The sequence below is a fragment of the Pavona decussata genome, unplaced genomic scaffold (assembly GCF_977016875.1).
Source record: "Pavona decussata unplaced genomic scaffold, jaPavDecu1.1 SCAFFOLD_765, whole genome shotgun sequence".
In the NCBI taxonomy this organism is placed as follows: domain Eukaryota; kingdom Metazoa; phylum Cnidaria; class Anthozoa; order Scleractinia; family Agariciidae; genus Pavona; species Pavona decussata.
This window is the reverse complement of record NW_028145916.1, coordinates 95,995-120,692: the sequence shown is the minus strand read 5'-3', so window position 1 is coordinate 120,692 and position 24,698 is coordinate 95,995.

Below are 24,698 nucleotides of genomic sequence, written 5' to 3'. Positions count from 1 at the left end.
TAGAGGTTAAGGATTGTTACGTTAGGTGGTTACTTTTCTTACGTTTGGGGGGTTAAGGAATCTTACGTTTGGGGGTTAGTTTTCTTACGTTTGAGATTAAGGATTCTTACGTTTGGGGGTTAGTTTTCTTTCGTTTGAGGGTTTTTAATTTTTACGTTTGGGGGTTAGTTTCTTACATTTGGGGGTTTAGGATTCTTACGTTTAGGGGTTAGTTTTCTTACCTTTCGGGGCTAGTAATTCTTACATTTGGGGGTTAGTTTTCTTACGTTTTGGGGGTTAGTTTTCTTACGTTTAAGGGTTAGTAATTATTACGTTTGGGGGTTAGTTTCTTACTTTTGGTGGTTTAGGATTCTTACGTTTATGGATTAGTTTTCTTACGTTTCGGGGTTAGTAATTCTTACGTTTGGGGGTAAGTTTTCCTACGTTTACGGGTTAAGGAATCTGATGTTTGGGGGTTAGTTTTCTTACCTTTAGGGGCTAGTTATTCTTAACTTTGGCGGTTAGTTTTCTTACGTTTGGGGGTTAGTTTTCTTACGTTTACGAGTTAAGGATTCTTACGTTTGGGGGTTAGTTTTTTTACGTTCGGCGGTTAGTTTTCTTACGTTTGGGTGTTAAGGATTCTCACGTTTGGGGATTAGTTTTCTAACGTTTAAGGGTTAGTAATTATTACGTTTAGGGGTTGGTTTTCTGACGTTTGGGGGTTAAGGATTCTCACTTTTAGGGGTTAGTTTTCTTTACAGTTGGGGGCTGGTAATTCTTACGTTTGGGGGTTATAGATTCTTAATTTTTGGGTTTAGTTTTCTCACGTCTGGGGGTTAGTAATTATTACGTTTTGGGGTTAGGTTTCTTACGTTTGGGGGTTAGTTTTCTTACGTTTGAGGGTTAGTAATTCTTATGTTGTGGGGTTAGTTTTCTTACGTTTCGGGGTTAACGATTCTTACGTTTGGGGTTAATAATTATTACGTTTGGCGTATTTTTTCTTACTTTTAGGGGTTAAGGATTCTTACGTTTGGGGTTTTTTTTTTTTACGTTTGAAGGTTAGTAATTATTACGTTTGGGGTTTCGTTTTCTTACGTTTGGGGGCTAGTTTTCTTACGTTTAGGGGCTAGTACTTCTTCCGTTTGGCGGTAAGTTTTCTTACGTTTGGGGGTTACTATTTTTTACGTTTGGGAATTAGTTTTCTCACGTTTGGGGGTTAAGGATTCTTACTTTTGGTGGTTAGTTTTTCTACGTTTGGGGGTTAGTAATTCTTACGTTTGGGAGTTAGTAATTATTACGTTTGGGGGTTAAGGATTCTCACGTTTGGGGATTAGTTTTCAAACGTTTAAGGGTTAGTAATTATTACGTTTGGGGGTTGGTTTTCTTACGTTTGGGGGTTAAGGATTCTCACTTTTAGGGGTTAGTTTTCTTTACAGTTGGGGGCTGGTAATTCTTACGTTTGGGGGCTAGTTTTCTTACGTTCGGGGGTTATAGATTCTCTCCTTTTGGGTTTAGTTTTCTCACGTCTGTGGGTTAGTAATTATTACGTTTTGGGGTTAAGTTTCTTACGTTTGGGGGTTAGTTTTCTTACGTTTGGGGGTTAACGATTTTTACGTTTGGGGGTATGTTTTCTTACGTTTGGGGTTAATAATTATTACGTTTGGCGTATGTTTTCTTACTTTTAGGGGTTAAGGATTCTTACGTTTGGGGGTTTGTTTTTTTACGTTTGAAGGTTAGTAATTATTACGTTTGGGGTTTCGTTTTCTTACGTTTGGGGGCTAGTTTTCTTACGTTTAGGGGCTAGTACTTCTTCCGTTTTGCGGTACGTTTTCTTACGTTTGGTGGTTACTAATTTATACGTTTGGGAATTAGTTTTCTCACGTTTGGGGGTTAAGGATTCTTACGTTTGGTGGTTAGTTTTTCTACGTTTACGGGTTAAGGTTTCTTACGTTTAAAGGATAGTTTTCTTACGTTTAGGGGTTAAGGATTGTTACGTTAGGTGGTTACTTTTCTTACGTTTACGGGTTAAGGCTTCTTACGTTTAAAGGATAGTTTTCTTACGTTTAGGGGTTAAGGATTGTTACGTTAAGTGGTTACTTCTCTTACGTTTGGGGGTTGAGGAATCTTACGTTTGTCGGTTAGTTTTCTTACGTTTGGGGTTAAGGATTCTTACGTTTGGGAGTTAGTTTTCTTACGTTTAAGGGTTAGTAATTGTTACGTTTGTCGGTTGGTTTTCTTACGTTTTGGGGTTAAGGATTTTAACGTTTGGGGGTTAGTTTTGTTAAGTTTAGCGGTTAGTTTTCTTACGTTTTCGGGTAAGGGATTCTTACGTTTGGGGATTAGTTTTCTTACGTTTTGGGGTTAGTAATTATTACGTTTGGGAGTTGGTTTTCTTACGTTTGGGGTTAAGGATTCTCAGGTTTAAGGGTGAGTTTTCTTAACAGTTGTGGGCTGGTGATTCTTACGTTTGGCGGTTAGGTTTCTTACGTTTATGGTTAGTAATTATTAAGTTTGGGAGTTAGTTTTCTTACAAGTGGGGGTTAAGGATTCTTAAGTTTGGGAATTATTTTTCTTACGTTTGGGGGCTAGTAATTCTTACGTTTTTTTTAAGTTTAGGAGTTAAGGATTGTTACGTTTAGGGGTTAGTTTTCTTACGTTTGGGGGTTAGTAATTCATAAGTTTGGCAATTAGTTTTCTTAATTTTAAGAGCTTATAATTTTTACGTTAAGGAGTTAGTTTTCTTACGTTTTAGGGTTAAGGATATTTACGTTTGGAGGTTAGTTTTCTTTCGTTTGTGGGCTAGTAATTCTTACGTTTGGTAGTTAATTTTTATATACGTTTTAGGGCTTAAGGATTTTTACGTTTGGGGATTAGTTTTCTTACGTTTGGGGGTGAGTAAATATTCTTTTTGGGAGTGAGTATTCTTACGTTTGGGGGTTAGTTTTCTTACGTTTGGGGGTTAGTAATTTTTACGTTTGGTGGTTAGTTTTCTTACGTTTCGGGGTTAAAGTTTCTTACTTTTGGTTGTTAGTTTTCTTACGTTTGTGGGCTAGGAATTCTTACGTTTGGCCGTTAGTTTTCTTTCGTCTGGGGTTAAGGATTCTTACCTTTGGGGGTTAGTTTTCTTACGTTTGGGTGTAAAGGATTCTGACGTTTGGGGGTTAGTTTTCTTACGTTTAGGGGTTAGTAATTCTTACGTTTCGTGGTTAGTTTTCTTACTTTTAGAGGTTGAGGATTCTTACGTTTGGTTGTTAGTTTTCTTACGTTTAGAGGCTAGTAATTCTTAAGTTTGGCTGTTAGTTTTCTTACCTTTGGGGGTTAAGGATTTTTAAGTTTAGGGGTTAAGGATTCTTAGGTCTGGGGGTTACTTTTGTTAAGTTTGGGGGCTAGTAATTCTTACGTTTGGGGGTTAGTTTTCTTACGTTTGGGAGTGAAAGATTCCTACGTTTGGGGATTAGTTTTCTAACGTTAGCGTGCTATTAATTCCTACGTTTAGGGGTTAGTTTTCTTACGGCTTGGAATTAGGGTTTTTTACGTTTGGGGGATAGTAATTCTTACATTTGGGGGTTTGTTTTCTTACGTTTTTGGGTTAATAGTTCTTACGTTTGGGGGTTAGTTTTCCTAAGTTTGGGAGTTAAGGATTCTTACGTTTGGGGGTTTGTTTTCTTTAGGTTAGGGATTAGGGTTTCTTACGTTTGGTGTTAGTTTTCTTACGTTTGAGGGCTGCTAATTTTTACATTTGGCGGTTAGCTTTCTTTCGTTTGGAGGTTAAGGATTGCTACGTTTGGGGGTTAGTTTTCTTACGTTTGGGGTTAAGGATTCCTAAGTTTTGGGGTTAAGGATTGCTACCTTTGCGGGTTTGTTTTCTTACGTTTGGGGGTTAGTTTTTAATAAGTTTAGGAGTTAAGGATTCTTACGTTTGGGGGTTAGTTTTCTTACGTTTGGAGGTTAGTTTTCTTACGTTTGGGGGTTAATAGTTCTTACGTTTGGGGATTAGTTTTCTTACTTTTCGGGGCTAGTAGTTCTTACGTTTAGCGGTTAGTTTACTTACGTTTAGGGGTTATGGTTTCTTACGTTTGGGGGTTAGTTTTCTTACTTTTGGGGGTTAGTAATTATTACGTTTAGGGGTTAAGGATTCTTAGGTTTTGGAGTTAGTTTACTTACGTTTTGGGGTTAGTAATTCTTACCTTTTGGAAGTTAGTTTTCTTACGTTTTGGGGTTTGTATTTCTTACGTTAAGGGGGTTAGTTTTCTTACGTTCGGGGATTAAGGATTGTTACGTTTGGGGGTTAATTTTCTTACTTTTAGGCAAAGTAATTCATACTTTTGAGAGTTCGTAATTCTTACGTTAAGGGGTTAGTTTTCTTACGTTTGGTGGTTAGTTTTCTTACGTTTAGGGGTTAAAGATTCTTGCGTTTGGGGGTTAGTTTTTCTACGTTTAGGGGTTTTTAATTCTTACGTTTAGGGGTTAGTTTTCTTACGTTTTTGGGTTAAGGATATTTACGTTTGGAGGTTAGTGTTCTTACGGTTGGGGATTAGGGTTTCTTACGTTTGGGGGTCAGTTTTCTTACGTTTGATGGCTGGTAACTCTTACATTTGGCAGTTAGCTTTCTTTCGTTTGGGGGTTAAGGATTGCTAAGTTTGGGAGTTAGTTTTCTTACGTTTGGGGGTTTGTTTTCTTAGGTTTGGGAGTTCGTAATTCTTACGTGTGGGGGTTAGTTTTCTTAAGTTTGTGAGTTAAGGATTCTTACGTTTGGGGGTTGGTTTTTTTCTACGTTTGGGGGTTAATAGTTTCTACGTTTGGGGATTACTTTTCTTACGCTTGGGGGCTAGTAATTTTTACGTTTGGCGGCTAGTTTACTTAGGTTTAGGGTTTAAGGTTTCTTACGTTTGGGGGTTAGTTTTCTTACTTTTGGGGGTTAGTAATTATTACGTTTGGAGGTTAACGATTCTTAGGTTTTGGAGTTAGTTTACTTACCTTTGGGAGTTAGTAATTCTTACGTTTGGGAAGTTAGTTTTCTTACGTTTGGGGGTTTGTAATTCTTACGTTAAGGGGTTAGTTTTCTTAGTTTGGGGTTTTAAGGATTCTTACGTTTTCGGGTTAATTTTCTTACGTTTAGGGGTTAGTAATTCATACTTTTGGCAATTAGTTGTCTTACTTTTTAGAGTTTGTAATTCTTACGTTAAGGGGTTAGTTTTCCTACGTTTAGGGGTTAGTAATTCTTACGTTTAGGGGTTAGTTTTCTTACGTTTTGGGGTAAGGATATTTACGTTTGGAGGTTAGTTTTCTTACGTTTGGGGGTAGTAATTCTTACGTTTCGCAGTTAGTTTTTATACGTGTTAGGGGTCAAGGATTCTTACGTTGGGGGGTTAGTAATTAATACATTTTGGAGTTAGTTTTCTTACGTTTGGGGTTTAAGGATTCTGACGTTTGGGGGTTAGTAATTATTACGTTTGGTAGTTAGTTTTCTTATGTTTGGGGGTTAGTAATTCTTACGTTTGGTGGTTAGTTTTCTTACGTTTTGGGTTAAGGATTTATACGTTTGGGGGTTAGTTTTCTTACGTTTGAGGGCTGGTAATTCTTACGTTTGGGAGTAAGTTTTTTTTCGGTTAAGGGTTAAGTAATATTACGTTTGGGATTTAGTTTTCATGCCTTTGAAGGCTGGTATTTTTTACATTTGGCGGTTAACTTTCTTACGTTTCAGGGTTAAGGATGCTTACATTTTAAAGTTAGTTTTTTTACGTTTGGGGGTTAGTAATTGTTACGTTTAGGAGTTAGTTTTCTTACGTTTGGGGGTTAAGGATTCTCACGTTTGGGGGTTAGTATTTCTTATATTAAAGGATTAGTTTTCTGACGTTTGGGGGTTAAGGATTTTTACTTTTGAGGGTTAGTTTTCTTACGTTTTTGGGTTAAGGATTCTTACGTTTGGGGGTTAGTAATTCTTACGTTTGGCGGTTACTTATCTTACGTTTAGGGTGTAAGAATTCTTACGTTTGGGTTAGGGTTAGTTTTCTTACGTTATGGGTTAGTAATTATTAAATTTTAAGGGTTACTTTTCTTACGTTTGGTGGTTAAGGATTCTTAAGTTTGGGGTTTAGTTTTCTTACATTTGGGGGTTTGTAATTCCTGCGTTTGGGGGTTAGTTTCCTTACGTTTGGATGTTAAGGATTCGTACGTTTGGGGGTGGGTAATTCTTACGTTTGGGGGTTAGTTTTCTCACGTTTTGGGGTTAAGGATTCTTACGTTTGGGGATTAGTTTTCTTACGTTTGGGGGCTAGCATTTCTTACGTTTGGCGGTAATTTTTTTTACGTGTGGGGGTTAGTAATTATTACGTTAAGGGGTTAGTTTTCTTACGTTCGGGAGTTAAGGATTCTTACGTTTGGGGGTTAGTTTTCTTGCGTTTGAAGGCTGGTAATTCTTATATTTGGCGGTTAGCTTTCTTACGTTTGGGGGTTAAGGATGCTTACATTTTGGGGTTAGTGTTCTTACGTTTGGGGGTTAGTAATTGTTACGTTTGAGGTTTAGATATCTTATATTTAAGGGTTAATGATTCTTACGATTGTGGGTTAGTTTTCTTTCGTTTTAAGAGTAAGGATTCCTACGTTTGGGGGTTAGTATTTCTTACGTTTGGCGGTTACTTTTCTTACGTTTGGGGTTTAAGAATTTTTACGTTAGGGGGTTAGTTTTCTTATGTCTGGCGGTTAGTAATTATTACGTTTGGGGGTTACTTTTCTTACGTTTTAAGGCTAGTAATTCTTACGTTTGGCGGTTAAATTTTCTACGTTTGAGGGTTAGTTTTCTTACGTTTGGTGGTTAAGGATTCTTAAATTTGGGGATTAGTTTTCTTACGTCTGGGGGTTAGTAATTATTACGTTTGGGGGTTAGTTTTCTTACGTTCGGGGGTTAGTAATTCTTACGTTTGGCGGTTAGTTTTGTTACGCTTAAGGGTTAAGGATTCTTACTTTTGGGGGTTAGTTTTCCTACGTTTGGGCGCTAGTAATTCTTACGTTTGGCGGTTAAAGATTCTTACGTTTTTAGGTTAGTTTTCTTACGTCTGGTGGTTAGTAATTATTACGTTCGATTGTTCGTTTTCTTATGTTTAGGGGTTAAGCATTCTTACGTTTGGGGGTTAGTTTTCTTACTTCTGGGGGTTAGTAATTATTACGTTTGGGGGTTAGTTTTCTTACGTTCGGGGGTTAGTAATTCTTACGTTTGGCGGTTAGTTTTCTTACGTTTAAGGGTTACGGATTCTTTCGTTTGGGGGTTAGTTTTCCTACGTTTGGGCGCTAGTAATTCTTACGTTTGGCGGTTAAAGATTCTCACGTTTTGAGGTTAGTTTTCTTACGTCTGGTGGTTAGTAATTATTACGTTCGATTGTTCGTTTTCTTATATTTAGGGGTTAAGCATTCTTACGTTTGGGGGTTAGTTTTCTTACGTTTAGAAACTAGTAATTCTTACGTTCGGCGGTTAATTTTCTTACGTTTAGGGGTTAAGGATTCTTTGTTAGGGGGCTAGTTTTCTTACGTATGGGTGTTAGTCATTATTACGTTAAGGAGCTAGCTTTCTTACGTTTAGGGGTTACGGATTCTTTCGTTTGGGGGTTAGTTTTCCTCCGTTTAGGCGCTAGTAATTCTTTCGTTTGGCGGTTAAAGATTCTTACGTCTGTTGGTTAATAATTATTACGTTCGGGGGTTAGTTTTCTTATGTTTAAGGGTTAAGCATTCTTACGTTTGGGGGTTAGTTTTCTTACGTTTGGGAGCTAGTAATTCTTACGTTTGGCGGTTAGTTTTCTTACGTTTGTGGGTTAACGATTCTTACGTTTGGGGGTTAGTTTTATTATGTCTGGGGGTTAGTAATTATTATGTTTGTGGGTTAGTTTTCTTATTTTTGCGGGTTAAGGATTCTTACGTTTGGGGGCTAATAATTCTTACGTTTGGCGTTTAATTTTCTTACGTTTAGGGGTTAAGGATTCTTTGTTTGGGGGCTAGTTTTCTTACGTATGGGGGTTAGTCATTATTACGTTAAGGAGTTAGCTTTGTTACGTTTAGGGGTTACGGATTCTTACGTTTGGGTGTTAGTTTTCCCACCTTTAGACGCTAGTAATTCTTTCGTTTGGCGATTAAAGATTTTTACGTTTGGAGGTTAGTTTTCTTACGTCTGTTGGTTAGTAATTATTACGTTCTGGGGTTAGTTTTCTTATGTTTAAGGGTTAATCATTCTTACGTTTGGGGGTTAGTTTTCTTACGTTTGGGAGCTAGTAATTCTTACGTTTGGCGGTTAGTTTTCTTACGTTTGTGGGTTAACTTCATGTATAGCTTCATGAAATGTGAAATTAAAAAAAAAGGGGATTTTCTTAAGTTTGTATTGTTACGCAAAGAAGGGCCTTAGTCAAACTCAGTTGCAGATTTGCAAATTTAGTCAATTTTTAAATATTTCTGAGTGCTCAGAGCTGCCGGAAGAATGTTCCAAGATAGTTAACGGATTTTTCGTGAAAGAATACAAGTCAAATGTAATGTATCAATAGAAAGTGTTGACCCTTTTATGCCTTGTGTAAATTTAAGGTCAACGAAGACTAGTTTTGCCACTAGCAGCATTTGACTCATTTTTGTTATTAAAACAAGATGTCAAAACGAATTTTCAACTACATTCTACGGTCTTAAAAGTATTGTCGATAGAAATTTCCATCGACATTTTGAGTTCTGAAATAGCGTACTGTCGATAGAAATTTCCAGCGACATTTTGAGTTCTGAAGGTAAATGTCGATAGAAATTTCCAGCGACATTTTGCGTTCTGAAGGTAATGTCGATGGAAATTTCCAGCGACATTTTGTGTTCTGAAGGTAAATGTCGATGGAAATTTCCAGCGACATTTTGAGTTCTGAAGGTAATGTCGATAAAAATTTCCAGCGACATTTTGCGTTCTAAAGGTAATGTCGATGGAAATTTCCAGCGACATTTTGTGTTCTGAAGGTAAATGTCGATGGAAATTTCCAGCGACATTTTGAGTTCTGAAGGTAATGTCGATAGAAATTTCCAGCGACATTTTGCGTTCTGAAGGTAATGTCGATGGAAATTTCCAGCGACATTTTGAGTTCTGCAGGTAAATGTCGATAGAAATTTCCATCGACATTTTGAGTTCTGAAGGTAAATGTCGATAGAAATTTCCATCGACATTTTGAGGTGATAAAGGTAATGTCGATAGAAATTTCAAAACGACGCCTTGGGTTCTTAAAGGTAAAGTCGGATAAATTTTTCACCGACATTACGCGTCTACAGCAAAGTTTTATTGACCTTTTCTTTACTTAAGTGAATCTTTAATGGTAATGCTTTTTTGGTGTTAATTTTTCAGTTTCTTTACAGTGTAGAAAAAAATAAGGAATTAAAACAAAATTTGCAAATGATTTTCTAGGCTCTTACATTTAAGTACAGTTTTCAACATATTTTGCACACATACTTTACCTTCTAAACAGAATCGCTTTAATTTCAAAGAATTTTTCCTTATTACGATCGTAAATGGACAAGTTTGGGCAATTTTAATGCTGGCCGTGTTTGTTGTAACTCTTTGGGTTTAGTAAAAGTACGTGAGATTGGATGGTTTTTGTCCGATTTATTTCTCACTGCTTGACAGCAGTTCTAAAATCAAAGAATTTTGACAGTTTTTTTGTCCAATTCTGGCAAAAAAGAAGAGAAACCTTCAGAATTTCTCATTTTAGAATATTGCATTTTGTTTTAGAACGTGTTGTTAGTGTTCTTACGTTCGGGGGTTAAGGATTCTTACGTTGGGGGGTTAGTTTTCTTACGTTTGGAGGCTAAAAATTCTTCCGTTTGGGGGTTAGTTTTCTTACGTTTACGGGTTAATTATTATTAGGTTTGAGGGTTAGTTTTCTTACGTTAGGGGGTTAAGGATTCTTACGTTTGGGGGTTAGTTTTCTTACGTTTGAGGGCTAGTAATTCTTACGTTTGGCGGTTTGTTTTTTTACGTTTGGGGGTTAAGGATTTTTACGTTTCGGGGTTAGTTTTCTTACCTTTTGGGGTTAGAGTTATTACGTTTGGGGGTTAGTTTTCGTACGTTTAAGGGTTAAGGATTCTTACGTGTGAGGGTTAGTAATTCTTACGTTTGGAGGTTAATTTTCTTACGTTTAAGGGTTAAGGTTTTATAAGTTCGGGGTTAGTTTTGAAACGTTTTGGGGGTTAGTAATTATTACGTTTGGGGGTTAGTTTTCTTACGTTTGGGGGTTAGTAATTATTACGTTTGGGGGTTAGTTTTCTTACGTTTGGGGGTTACGGATTCTTACATTTGGGGGCTAGTTTTCTTACGTTTAGGGTTTAAGGAATTTCACGTTTGGGGGCTAGTTTTCTTACGTTGTGGGGTTAAGGATTCTTACGTTTGGGGGTTAGTTTTCTTACTTTCGGAAGTTTAGGATTCTTACGTTTGTTGGTTAGTTTTCTTATATTTGGGGGTTAAGGATTCTTACGTTTGGGGGTTAGTTTTATTACGTTGGGGGGGTAGGGATTCTTACGTTAAGGGCTTAGTTTTCTTACGTATAGGGCTTACCATTTATTACGTTTGGGGATTAGTTTTCTTAAGTTTGGGGGTTACGGATTCTTACATTTGGGGGCTAGTTTTCTTACGTTTAGGGTTTAAGGAATTTCACGTTTGGGGGCTAGTTTTCTTACGTTGTGGGGTTAAGGATTCTTACGTTTGGGGGTTAGTTTTATTACGTTGGGGGGGTAGGGATTCTTACGTTAAGGGCTTAGTTTTCTTACGTATAGGGCTTACCATTTATTACGTTTGGGGATTAGTTTTCTTAAGTTTGGGGGTTAAGGATTCTTACGTTTAGGGGTTAGTTTTCTTACGGTTGAGGGCTAGTATATTTCTTACGTTTGGCAGTTAGTTTTCTTACGTTTGAGGGTTAAGGATTTATAATTTCGGGGTTAGTTTTCTTACGTTTGGGGGTTAGTAATTATTACGTTTGGGGGTTAGTATTCTTACGTTTGGGGGTTAATGACTGTTACGTTTGGGGGTTAGTTTTCTTATATTTGGAAGTTTAGGATTCTTACGTTTTGTAGTTAGTTTTCTTACATTTGGGGGTTAGCAATTTTTACGTTTGATGATTAGTTTTCTTACGTTTAGGGATTAAGGATTCTTACGTTTAGGGGTAGTTGTCTTACGTTTAGGGGCTAGTGATTCTTACGTTTAAGGGTTAAGAATTCTTACGTTTGGGGGTTAGTAATTCTTACGTTTGGGGGTTAGTTTTCTTACGTTTGGGGATTGAGGATTCTTACCTTTGGGGGTTAGTTCTCTTCCGTTTAGTGGCTAGTAATTCTTACGTTTGGCTTTTAGTTTTCTTCTTGGGGGTTAAGGATTGTCACTTTTAGGGGTTATTTTTGTTTACAGTTGGGGGCTGGTAATTCTTACGTTTGGGGGTTATAGATTCCTACCTTTTGGGTTTAGTTTTCTCACGTCTGGGGGTTAGTAATTATTACGTTTTGGGGTTAGGTTTCTTACGTTTGGGGATTAGTTTTCTTACGTGTGAGGGTTAGTAATTCTTACGTTTGGGGGTGAGTTTTCTTACGTTTGGGGGTTAACGATTCTTACGTTAGGGGGTATGTTTTTTTACGTTTGGGGTTAATAATTATTACGTTTGGCGTATGTTTTCTTACTTTTAGGGGTTAAGGATTCTTACGTTTGGGGGTTTGTTTTTTTACGTTTGAAGGTTAGTAATTATTACGTTTGGGGTTTCCTTTTCTTACGTTTGGGGGCTAGTTTTCTTACGTTTGAGAGAGTTTTCTTACCTTTGGGACTTGGTAATTGTTTCGTTTGGGGGTTTGTTTTCTTACGTTTGGGGGTTAGTTTTCTTTTCAGTTGGGGGCTTGTAATTCTTACCTTTGGCGGTTAGTTTTCTTACTTTTGGGGGTTATAGATTCTTACGTTTTGGGTTTAGTTTTCTCACGTCTGGGGGTTAGTAATTATAACCTTTGGGGGTTAGGTTTCTTACGTTTGGGAGTTAGTATTTTTACGTTTGGGGGTTAGTAATTCTTACGTTTGGTTTTTAATTTTCTTACTTTTAAGGGTTCAAGATTCTTACGTTTGGGGGTTAGTTTTTTTTCGTTTGACGGTTACTAATTATTACGTTTGAGAGTTAGTTTTCTTACGTTTGGGGTTAGTAATTCTTACGTTTGGCGTTTAGTTTTCTTACGTTTGGGGGTTAGTTTTCTTACGTTTGAGAGAGTTTTCTTACGTTTGGGGTTAGTAATTCTTACGTTTGGGGGTGAGTTTTCTTACGTTTGGGGGTTAACGATTCTTACGTTTGGGGGTATGTTTTCTTACGTTTGGGGTTAATAATTATTACGTTTGGCGTATGTTTTCTTACTTTTAGGGGTTAAGGATTCTTACGTTTGGGGGTTTGTTTTTTTACGTTTGAAGGTTAGTAATAATTACGTTTGGGGTTTCCTTTTCTTACGTTTGGGGGCTAGTTTTCTTACGTTTCGGGGCTAGTACTTCTTCCGTTTGGCGGTAAGTTTTCTTACGTTTGGGGGTTACTAATTTTTACGTTTGGGAATTAGTTTTCTCACGTTTGGGGGTTAAGGATTCTTACGTTTGGTGGTTAGTTTTTCTACGTTTGGGGGTTAGTAATTCTTACGTTTGGCGTTTAGTTTTCTTACGTTTGGGGGTTAGTTTTCTTACGTTTGAGAGAGTTTTCTTACGTTTGGGGTTAGTAATTCTTACGTTTGGGGGTGAGTTTTCTTACGTTTGGGGGTTAACGATTCTTACGTTTGGGGGTATGTTTTCTTACGTTTGGGGTTAATAATTATTACGTTTGGCGTATGTTTTCTTACTTTTAGGGGTTAAGGATTCTTACGTTTGGGGGTTTGTTTTTTTACGTTTGAAGGTTAGTAATAATTACGTTTGGGGTTTCCTTTTCTTACGTTTGGGGGCTAGTTTTCTTACGTTTCGGGGCTAGTACTTCTTCCGTTTGGCGGTAAGTTTTCTTACGTTTGGGGGTTACTAATTTTTACGTTTGGGAATTAGTTTTCTCACGTTTGGGGGTTAAGGATTCTTACGTTTGGTGGTTAGTTTTTCTACGTTTGGGGGTTAGTAATTCTTACGTTTGGGAGTTAGTAATTATTACGTTTGGGGGTTAAGGATTCTCACGTTTGGGGATTAGTTTTCAAACGTTTAAGGGTTAGTAATTATTACGTTTGGGGGTTACTTTTCTTACGTTTCGGGGTTAAGGATTCTCACTTTTAGGGGTTAGTTTTCTTTACAGTTGGGGGCTGGTAATTCTTACGTTTGGGGGTTAGTTTTCTTACGTTCGGGGGTTATAGATTCTTACCTTTTGGGTTTAGTTTTCTCACGTCTGGGGGTTAGTAATTTTTACGTTTTGGGGTTAGGTTTCTTACGTTTGGGGTTTAGTTTTCTTACGTTTGAGGGTTAGTAATTCTTACGTTTGGCGGTTAGTTTTCTTACGTTTGGGGGTTAAGGATTCTATTGTTTAAGGGTTTGTTTTTTTACGTTTGAAGGTTAGTAATTATTACGTTTGGGGGTTCGTTTTCTTACGTTTGGGGGCTAGTTTTCTTACCTATAGGGGCTTGTATTTCTTCCGTTTGGCGGTAAGTTTTCTTACGTTTGGTGGTTACTAATTTTTACGTTTGGGAATTAGTTTTCTCACGTTTGGGGGTTAAGGATTCTTACGTTTGGTGGTTAGTTTTTCTACGTTTGGGGGTTAGTAATCCTTACGTTTGGGAGTTAGTAATTATTACGTTTGGGGGTTAGTTTTCTTACGTTTACGGGTTAAGGTTTCTTACGTTTAAAGGATAGTTTTCTTACGTTTAGGGGTTAAGGATTGTTACGTTAGGTGGTTACTTTTCTTACGTTTGGGGGTTGAGGAATCTGACGTTTAGAGGTTAGTTTTCTTACGTTTGGGGTTAAAGATTCTTACGTTTGGGAGTTAGTTTTCTTACGTTTAAGGGTTAGTAATTGTTACGTTTGTCGGTTGGTTTTCTTACGTTTTGGGGTTAAGGATTTTAACGTTTGGGGGTTAGTTTTGTTAAGTTTAGCGGTTAGTTTTCTTACGTTTTCGGGTAAGGGATTCTTACGTTTGGGGATTAGTTTTCTTACGTTTTGGGGTTAGTAATTATTACGTTTGGGAGTTGGTTTTCTTACCTTTGGGGTTAAGGATTCTCAGGTTTAAGGGTGAGTTTTCTTAACAGTTGTGGGCTGGTGATTTTTACGTTTGGCGGTTAGCTTTCTTACGTTTATGGTTAGTAATTATTAAGTTTGGGAGTTAGTTTTCTTACAAGTGGGGGTTAAGGATTCTTAAGTTTTGGAATTATTTTTCTTACGTTTGGGAGCTAGTAATTCTAACGTTTTTTTTAAGTTTAGGAGTTAAGGATTGTTACGTTTGGGGGTTAGTTTTCTTACGTTTGGGGGTTAGTAATTCATACGTTTGGCAATTAGTTTTCTTACTTTTGGGAGTTTATAATTTTTACGTTAAGGAGTTAGTTTTCTTACGTTTTAGGGCTAGTAATTATTACGTTTGGCAGTTAGTTTTTATATATGTTTTAGGGGTTAAGGATGTTTACGTTTGGGGATTAGTTTTCTTACGTTTGGGGGTTAGTAATTATTCCGTTTGGGAGTGAGTATTCTTACGTTTGGGGGTTAGTTTTCTTACGTTTGGGGGTTAAAGTTTCTTACTTTTGGTTGTTAGTTTTCTTACGTTTGTGGGCTAGTAATTCTTACATTCGGCGGTTAGCTTTCTTTTGTTTTGGGGGTCAAGGATTCTTACGTTAGGGGGTTAGTTTTCTTACGTTTGGGGGTTAGTAATTATTACGTTTTGGCGTTAGCTTTCTTACCTTTGGGGATTAAGGATTATTACGTTTGGAGGTTAGTTTTCTTACGTTTGGGGGTTAGTAATTCTTACGTTGGCGGTTAGTTTCCTTACTTTTGGGGGTTACGTGATTCTTACGTTTGGGGGTTAGTTTTCTTTAGCTTGGGGGTTAGTTATTATTACTTTTGGGGGTCAGTTTTCTTACGTTTGTGGGTGAAGGATTCCTACGTTTGGGGATTAGTTTTCTAACGTTAGCGTGCTAGTAATTCCTACGTTTAGGGGTTAGTTTTCTTACGGCTGGGGATTAGGGTTTATTACGTTTGGGGGATAGTAATTTTTCTTACGTTTTTGGGTTAATAGTTCTTACGTTTGGGGGTTAGTTTTCCTAAGTTTGGGAGTTAAGGATTCTTACGTTTGGGAGTTAGTTTTCTTACGTTTGGAGGTTAGTTTTCTTACGTTTGGGGGTTAATAGTTCTTACGTTTGGGGATTAGTTTTCTTACTTTTCGGGGCTAGTAATTCTTACGTTTAGAGGTTAGTTTACTTACGTTTAGGGGTTATGGTTTGTTACGTTTGGGGGTTAGTTTTCTTACTTTTGGGGGTTAGTAATTATTACGTTTGGGGGTTAAGGATTCTTAGGTTTTGGAGTTAGTTTACTTACCTTTGGGGGTTAATAATTCTTACCTTTTGGAAGTTAGTTTTCTTACGTTTTGGGGTTTGTATTCCTTACGTTAAGGGGGTTAGTTTTCTTACGTTCGGGGATTAAGGATTGTTACGTTTGGGGGTTAATTTTCTTACTTTTTGGCAAAGTAATTCATACTTTTGAGAGTTCGTAATTCTTACGTTAAGGGGTTATTTTTGTTACGTTTTGTGGTTAGTTTTCTTACGTTTAGAGGTTAAAGATTCTTGCGTTTGGGGGTTAGTTTTTCTACGTTTAGGGGTTTCTAATTCTTACGTTTAGGGGTTAGTTTTCTTCCGTTTTGGGGTTAAGGATATTTACGTTTGGAGGTTAGTGTTCTTACGGTTGGGGATTAGGGTTTCTTACGTTTGGGGTTCAGTTTTCTTACGTTTGATGGCTCGTAACTCTTACATTTGGCAGTTAGCTTTCTTTTGTTTGGGGGTTAAGGATTGCTAAGTTTGGGGGTTAGTTTTCTTACGTTTGGGGGTTAAGGATTGCTACGTTTGGGGGTTTGTTTTCTTAGGTTTGGGAGTTCGTAATTCTTACGTTTGGGGGTTAGTTTTCTTAAGTTTGTGAGTTAAAGATTCTTACGTTCGGGGGTTAGTTTTTTTCTACGTTTGGGGGTTAATAGTTCTTACGTTTGGGGATTACTTTTCTTACGTTTGGGGGCTAGTAATTTTTACGTTTGGCGGTTAGTTTACTTAGGTTTAGGGTTTAAGGTTTCTTACGTTTGGGGGTTAGTTTTCTTACTTTTGGGGGTTAGTAATTATTACGTTTGGGGGTTAAGGATTCTTAGGTTTTGTAGTTAGTTTACTTACCTTTGAGAGTTAGTAATTCCTACGTTTGGGAAGTTAGTTTTCTTACGTTTGGGGGTTTGTAATTCTTACGTTAAGGGGGTTAGTTTTCTTAGTTCTGGGTTTTAAGGATTCTTACGTTTTCGGGTTAATTTTCTTACGTTTAGGGGTTAGTAGTTCATACTTTTGGCAATTAGTTGTCTTACTTTTGAGAGTTTGTAATTCTTACGTTAAGGGGTTAGTTTTCCTACGTTTAGGGGTTAGTAATTCTTACGTTTAGGGGTTAGTTTTCTTACGTTTTATGGTAAGGATATTTACGTTTGGAGGTTAGTTTTCTTACGTTTGGGGGCTAGTAATTCTTACGTTTCGCAGTTAGTTTTTATACGTGTTAGGGGTTAAGGATTCTTACGTTGGGGGGTTAGTTTTCTTACGTTTGGGGGTTAGTAATTAATACATTTTGGAGTTAGTTTTCTTACGTTTGGGGTTTAAGGATTCTGACGTTTGGGGGTGAGTAATTATTACGTTTGGTGGTTAGTTTTCTTATGTTTGGGGGTTAAGGTTTCTTACGTTTGGTTGTTACGTTTCTTACGTTTGGGGGCTAGTAATTCTTACGTTTGGCGGTTAGTTTTCTTACGTTTGGGGTTAAGGATTTATACGTTTGGGGGTTAGTTTTCTTACGTTTGAGGGCTGGTAATTCTGACGTTTGGGAGTTAGTTTTTTTTTCGGTTAAGGGTTAAGTAATATTACGTTTGGGGGTTAGTTTTCTTGCCTTTGAAGGCTGGTATTTTTTACATTTGACGGATAGCTTTCTTACGTTTGGGGGTTAAGGATGCTTACATTTTAAAGTTAGTTGTTTTGCGTTTGGGGGTTAGAAATTGTTACGTTTAGGAGTTAGTTTTCTTACGTTTGGGGATTAAGGATTCTTACGTATGGGGGTTAGTAATTCTTACATTAAAGGATTAGTTTTCTGACGTTTGGGGGTTAAGGATTTTTACTTTCGGGGGTTAGTTTTCTTACGTTTTTGGGTTAAGGATTCTTATGTTTGGCGGTTACTTTTCTTACGTTTGGGGTTTAAGAATTCTTACGTTTGGGGGTTAGTTTTCTTACGTCTATGGGTTAGTAATTATTAAATTTTAAGGGTTACTTTTCTTACGTTTTGTGGCTTGTAAGTTTTTACCTTTGGCGGTTAGTTTTCTTACGTTTGGGGGTTAGTTTTCTTACGTTTGGTGGTTAAGGATTCTTAAGTTTGGGGTTTAGTTTTATTATATTTGGAGGTTTGTAATTCCTGCGTTTGGGGGTTAGTTTTCTTACGTTTGGAGGTTTAGGATTCGTACGTTTCGGGGTGGGTAATTCTTACGTTTGGGGGTTAGTTTTCTCACGTTTGGGGGTTAAGGATTTTTACGTTTGGGGATTAGTTTTCTTACGTTTGGGGGTTAGTATTTCTTACGTTTGGCGGTAATTTTTTTACGTCTGGGGGTTAGTAATTATTACGTTAAGGGGTTAGTTTTCTTACGTTCAGGGGTTAAGGATTCTTACGTTTGGGGGTTAGTTTTCTTGCGTTTGAAGGCTGGTAATTCTTATATTTGGCGGTTAGCTTTCTTACGTTTGGAGGTTAAGGATGCTTACATTTTGGGGTTAGTGTTCTTACGTTTGGGGGTTAGTAATTGTTACGTTTGAGGTTTAGATTTCTTATATTTAAGGGTTAAGGATTCTTACGATTGATAGTTAGTTTTCTTACGTTTTGGGGCTAGTAATTCTTACATTAAAGGATTAGTTTTCTGACCTTTGGAGGTTAAGGATTTTTACGTTTAGGGGTTAGTTTTTTTTCGTTTTGGGAGTAAGGATTTCTACGTTTGGAGGTTAGTAATTCTTACGTTTGGCGGTTACTTTTCTTACGTTTGGGGTTTAAGAATTCTTACGTTAGGGGGTTAATTTTCTTACGTCTGGCGGTTAGTAATTATTACGTTTGGGAATTACTTTTCTTACGTTTTGAGGCTAATAATTCTTACGTTTGGCGGTTAAATTTTCTACGTTTGAGGGTTAGTTTTCTTACGTTTGGTGGTTAAGGATTCTTAAATTTGGGGTTTAGTTTTCTTACGTTTGGGGGTTATTTTTTTACGTTTGGAAGTTAAGGATTCAGACGTTTGGGGTTTAGTAATTCTTACGTTTTGAGGATAGTTTTCTTACTACTGGTGGTTAATAATTATTACGTTCGATTGTTCGTTTTCTTTTGTTTAGGGGTTAAGCATTCTTACGTTTGGGGGTTAGTTTACTTACGTCTGGGGGTTAGTAATTATTACGTTTGGAGGTTAGTTTTCTTACGTTCGGGGGTTAGTAATTCTTACGTTTGGCGGTTAGTTTTCTTACGTTTAAGGGTTACGGATTCTTTCGTTTGGGGGTTAGTTTTCCTACGTTTGGGCGCTAGTAATTCTTACGTTTGGCGGTTAAAGATTCTTACGTTTTGAGGTTAGTTTTCTTACGTCTGGTGGTTAGTAATTATTACGTTCGATTGTTCGTTTTCTTATGTTTAGGGGTTAAGCATTCTTACGTTTGGGTGTTAGTTTTCTTACTTCTGGGGGTTAGTAATTATTACGTGTGGGGGTTAGTTTTCTTACGTTCGGGGGTTAGTAATTCTTACGTTTGGCGGTTAGTTTTCTTACGTTTAAGGGTTACGGATTCTTACGTTTGGGGGTTAGTTTTCCTACGTTTGGGCGCTAGTAATTCTTACGTTTGGCGGTTAAAGATTCTTACGTTTTGAGGTTAGTTTTCTTACGTCTGGTGGTTAGTAATTATTACGTTCGATTGTTCGTTTTCTTATGTTTAGGGGTTAAGCATTCTTACGTTTGGGGGTTAGTTTTCTTACTTCTGGGGGTTAGTAATTATTACGTGTGGGGGTTAGTTTTCTTACGTTCGGGGGTTAGTAATTCTTACGTTTGGCGGTTAGTTTTCTTACGTTTAAGGGTTACGGATTCTTTCGTTTGGGGGTTAGTTTTCCTACGTTTTGGGCGCTAGTAATTCTTACGTTTGGCGGTTAAAGATTCTTACGTTTTGAGGTTAGTTTTCTTACGTCTGGTGGTTAGTAATTATTACGTTTGATTGTTCGTTTTCTTATGTTTAGGGGTTAAGCATTCTTACGTTTGGGGGTTAGTTTTCTTACGTTTAGGGGTTAAGGATTCTTTGTTAGGGGGCTAGTTTTCTTACGTATGGGGGTTAGTCATTATTACGTTAAGGAGCTAGCTTTCTTACGTTTAGGGGTTACGGATTCTTTCGTTTGGGGGTTAGTTTTCCTCCGTTTAGGCGCTAGTAATTCTTTCGTTTGGCGGTTAAAGATTCTTACGTTTGGAGGTTAGTTTTCTTACGTCTGTTGGTTAATAATTATTCATTCGGGGGTTAGTTTTCTTATGTTTAAGGGTTAAGCATTCTTACGTTTGGGGGTTAGTTTTCTTACGTTTGGGAGCTAGTAATTCTTACGTTTGGCGGTTAGTTTTCTTAGGTTTGTGGGTTAACGATTCTTACGTTTGGGGGTTAGTTTTATTATGTCTGGGGGTTAGTAATTATTATGTTTGAGGGTTAGTTTTCTTACTTTTGCGGGTTAAGGATTCTTACGTTTGGGGGCTAATAATTCTTACGTTTGGCGTTTAATTTTCTTACGTTTAGGGGTTAAGGATTCTTTGTTTGGGGGCTAGTTTTCTTACGTATGGGGGTTAGTCATTATTACGTTAAGGAGTTATCTTTGTTACGTTTAGGGGTTACAAATTCTTACGTTTGGGGGTTAGTTTTCCTACGTTTAGGCGCTAGTAATTCTTTCGTTTGGCGATTAAAGATTTTTACGTTTGGATGTTAGTTCTCTTACGTCTGTTGGTTAGTAATTATTACGTTCGGGGGTTAGTTTTCTTATGTTTAAGGGTTAAGCATTCTTACGTTTGGGGGTTAGTTTTCTTACGTTTGGGAGCTAGTAATTCTTACGTTTGGCGGTTAGCTTTCTTACGTTTGTGGGTTAACTTCATGTATAGCTTCATGAAATGTGAAATTAAAAAAAGGGGATTTTCTTAAGTTTGTATTGTTACGCAAAGAAGGGCCTTAGTCAAACTCAGTTGCAGATTTGCAAATTTAGTCAATTTTTAAATATTTCTGAGTGCTCAGAGCTGCCGGAAGAATGTTCCAAGATAGTTAACGGATTTTTCGTGAAAGAATACAAGTCAAATGTAATGTATCAATAGAAAGTGTTGACCCTTTTATGCCTTGTGTAAATTTAAGGTCAACGAAGACTAGTTTTGCCACTAGCAGCATTTGACTCATTTTGTTATTAAAACAAGATGTCAAAACGAATTTTCAACTACATTCTACGGTCTTAAAAGTATTGTCGATAGAAATTTCCATCGACATTTTGAGTTCTGAAATAGCGTACTGTCGATAGAAATTTCCAGCGACATTTTGAGTTCTGAAGGTAAATGTCGATAGAAATTTCCAGCGACATTTTGCGTTCTGAAGGTAATGTCGATGGAAATTTCCAGCGACATTTTGTGTTCTGAAGGTAATGTCGATAGAAATTTCCAGCGACATTTTGCGTTCTGAAGGTAATGTCGATGGAAATTTCCAGCGACATTTTGAGTTCTGCAGGTAAATGTCGATAGAAATTTCCATCGACATTTTGAGTTCTGAAGGTAAATGTCGATATAAATTTCCATCGACATTTTGAGGTGATAAAGGTAAGGTCGATAGAAATTTCAAAACGACGCCTTGGGTTCTTAACGGTAAAGTCGGATAAATTTTCCACCGACATTACGCGTCTACAGCAAAGTTTTATTGACCTTTTCTTTACTTAAGTGAATCTTTAATGGTAATGCTTTTTTGGTGTTAATTTTTCAGTTTCTTTACAGTGTAGAAAAAAATAAGGAATTAAAACAAAATTTGCAAATGATTTTCTAGGCCCTTACATTTAAGTACAGTTTTCAACATATTTTGCACACATACTTTACCTTCTAAACAGAATCGCTTTAATTTCAAAGAATTTTTCCTTATTACGATCGTAAATGGAAAAGTTTGGGCAATTTTAATGCAGGCCGTGTTTGTTGTAACTATTTGGGTTTAGTGAAAGTACGTGAAATTGGATGGTTTTTGTCCGATTTATTTCTCACTGCTTGACAGCAGTTCTAAAATCAAAGAATTTTGACAGTTTTTTGTCCAATTCTCGCAAAAACGAAGAGAAAGCTTCAGAATTTCTCGTTTTAGAATATTGCATTTTGTTTTAGAACGTGTTGTTAGTGTTCTTACGTTCGGGGGTTAAGGATTCTTAAGTTGGGGGGTTAGTTTTCTTACGTTTGGAGGCTAAAAATTCTTACGTTTGGGGGTTAGTTTTCTTACGTTTGCGGGTTAATTATTATTATGTTTGGGGGTTAGTTTTCTTACGTTAGGGGGTTAAGGATTCTTACGTTTGGGGGTTAGTTTTCTTACGTTTGGGGGCTAGTAATTCTTACGTTTGGCGGTTTGTTTTTTTACGTTTGGGGGTTAAAGATTTTTACGTGTCGGGGTTAGTTTTCTTACCTTTTGGGGTTAGAGTTATTACGTTTGGGGGTTAGTTTTCTTACGTTTAAGGGTTAAGGATTCTTACGTGTGAGGGTTAGTAATTCTTACGTTTGGAGGTTAATTTTCTTACGTTTAAGGGTTAAGGTTTTATAAGTTCGGGGTTAGTTTTGAAACGTTTTGGGGGGTTAGTAATTATTACGTTTGGGGGTTAGTTTTCTTACGTTTGGGGGTTAAGGATTCTTACATTTGCGGGTTACTTTTCTTACGTTTAGGGTTTAAGGAATTTTACGTTTGGGGGCTACTTTTTTTACGTTTGAGGGTTAAGGATTCTTACGTTGGGGGTTAGTTTTCTTACGGTTGAGGGCTTGTAATTCTTAAGTTTGGCGGTTAGTTTTCTTACGTTCGAGGGTTAAGGTTTTATAAGTTCGGGGTTAGTTTTCTTACGTTTGGGGGTTAGTTTTCTTACGTTTGGGGGTTACGGATTCTTACATTTGGGGGCTAGTTTTCTTACGTTTAGGGTTTAAGGAATTTCACGTTTGGGGGCTAGTTTTCTTACATTTGGGGGTTAGTTTTCTTACTTTCGGAAGTCTAGGATTCTTACGTTTGTTAGTTAGTTTTCTTACATTTGGGGGTTAAGGATTCTTACGTTTGGGGGTTAGTTTTATAACGTTGGGGGGGTAAGGATTCTTACGTTAAGGGCTTAGTTTTCTTACGTTTAGGGCTTAGCATATATTACGTTTGGGGATTAGTTTTCTTAAGTTTGGGGGTTAAGGATTCTTACGTTTAGGGGTTAGTTTTCTTACGGTTGAGGGCTAGTATATTTCTTACGTTTGGCGGTTAGTTTTCTTACGTTTGAGGGTTAAGGATTTATAATTTCGGGGTTAGTTTTCTTACGTTTGGGGGTTACTAATTATTACGTTTGGGGGTTAGTTTTCTTACGTTTGGGGGTTAAGGATTCTTACATTTGGGGGTTACTTTTCTTACGTTTAGGGTTTAAGGAATTTTACGTTTGGGGGCTACTTTTTTTACGTTTGAGGGTTAAGGATTCTTACGTTTGGGGGTTAGTTTTCTTACGGTTGAAGGCTTGTATTTCTTAAGTTTGGCGGTTAGTTTTCTTACGTTCGAGGGTTAAGGTTTTATAAGTTCGGGTTAGTTTTCTTACGTTTGGGGGTTAGTAATTATTACGTTTGGGGGTTAGTTTTCTTACATTTGGGGGTTACGGATTCTTACATTTGGGGGCTAGTTTTCTTACGTTTAGGGTTTAAGGAATTTCACGTTTGGGGGCTAGTTTTCTTACGTTTGGGGGTTAGTTTTCTTACTTTCGGAAGTTTAGGATTCTTACGTTTGTTGGTTAGTTTTCTTACATTTGGGGGTTAGTTTTATTACGTTGGGGGGGGGTAAGGATTCTTACGTTAAGGGCTTAGTTTTCTTACGTTTAGGGCTTAGCATTTATTACGTTTGGGGATTAGTTTTCTTAAGTTTGGGGGTTAAGGATTCTTACGTTTAGGGGTTAGTTTTCTTACGGTTGAGGGCTAGTATATTTCTTACGTTTGGCGGTTAGTTTTCTTACGTTTGAGGGTTAAGGATTTATAATTTCGGGGTTAGTTTTCTTACGTTTGGGGGTTAGTAATTATTACGTTTGGGGGTTAGTATTCTTACGTTTGGGGGTTAGTTTTCTTACTTTTGGAAGTTTAGGATTCTTACGTGTTGTGGTTAGTTTTCTTACATTTGGGGGTTAGCAATGTTTACGTTTGAGAGTTAGTTTTCTTACGTTTGGGGTTAGTAATTCTTACGTTTGGCGGTTAGTTTTCTTACGTTTGGGGGTTAGTTTTCTTACGTTTACGGGTTAAGGATTCTTACGTTGGGGTGTTATTAATTCTTACTTTTGGAAGTTAGTAATTATTACGTTTGGGGGTTAGTTTTCTTACGTTTGCGGGTTAAGGATTCTTACGTTTGGGGGATAGTTTTCTTACGTTAAGGGGTTAACGATTGTTACGTTAGGTGGTTACTGTTCTTACGTTTGGGGGTTAGTTTTCTTACGTTTGAGATTAAGGATTCTTACGTTTGGGGGTTAGTTTTCTTTCGTTTGAGGGTTAGTAATTTTTACGTTTTGGGGTTAGTTACTTACATTTGAGGGTTTAGGAATCTTACGTTTAGGGGTTAGTTTTCTTACGTTTCGGGGTTAGTAATTCTTACGTTCTGGGGGTTAGTTTTCCTACGTTTACGGGTTAAGGAATCTGATGTTTGGGGGTTACTTTTCTTACGTTTAGGGGCTAGTTATTCTTAAGTTTGCCGGTTACTTTTCTTACGTTTGGGGGTTAGTTTTCTTACGTTTACGGGTTAAGGATTCTTACGTTCGGGGGTTAGTTTTTTTACGTTCGGCGGTTAGTTTTCTTACGTTTGGGTGTTAAGGATTCTCACGTTTGGGGATTAGTTTTCTTAAGTTTGGGGGTTAAGGATTCTTACGTTTAGGGGTTAGTTTTCTTACGGTTGAGGGCTAGTATATTTCTTACGTTTGGCGGTTAGTTTTCTTACGTTTGAGGGTTAAGGATTTATAAGTTCGGGGTTAGTTTTCTTACGTTTGGGGGTTAGTAATTATTACGTTTGAGGGTTAGTATTCTTACGTTTGGGGGTTAGTTTTCTTACTTTTGGAAGTTTAGGATTCTTACGTGTTGTGGTTAGTTTTCTTACATTTGGGGGTTAGCAATGTTTACGTTTGAGAGTTAGTTTTCTTACGTTTGGGGTTAGTAATTCTTACGTTTGGCGGTTAGTTTTCTTACGTTTGGGGGTTAGTTTTCTTACGTTTACGGGTTAAGGATTCTTACGTTGGGGTGTTATTAATTCTTACTTTTGGAAGTTAGTAATTATTACGTTTGGGGGTTAGTTTTCTT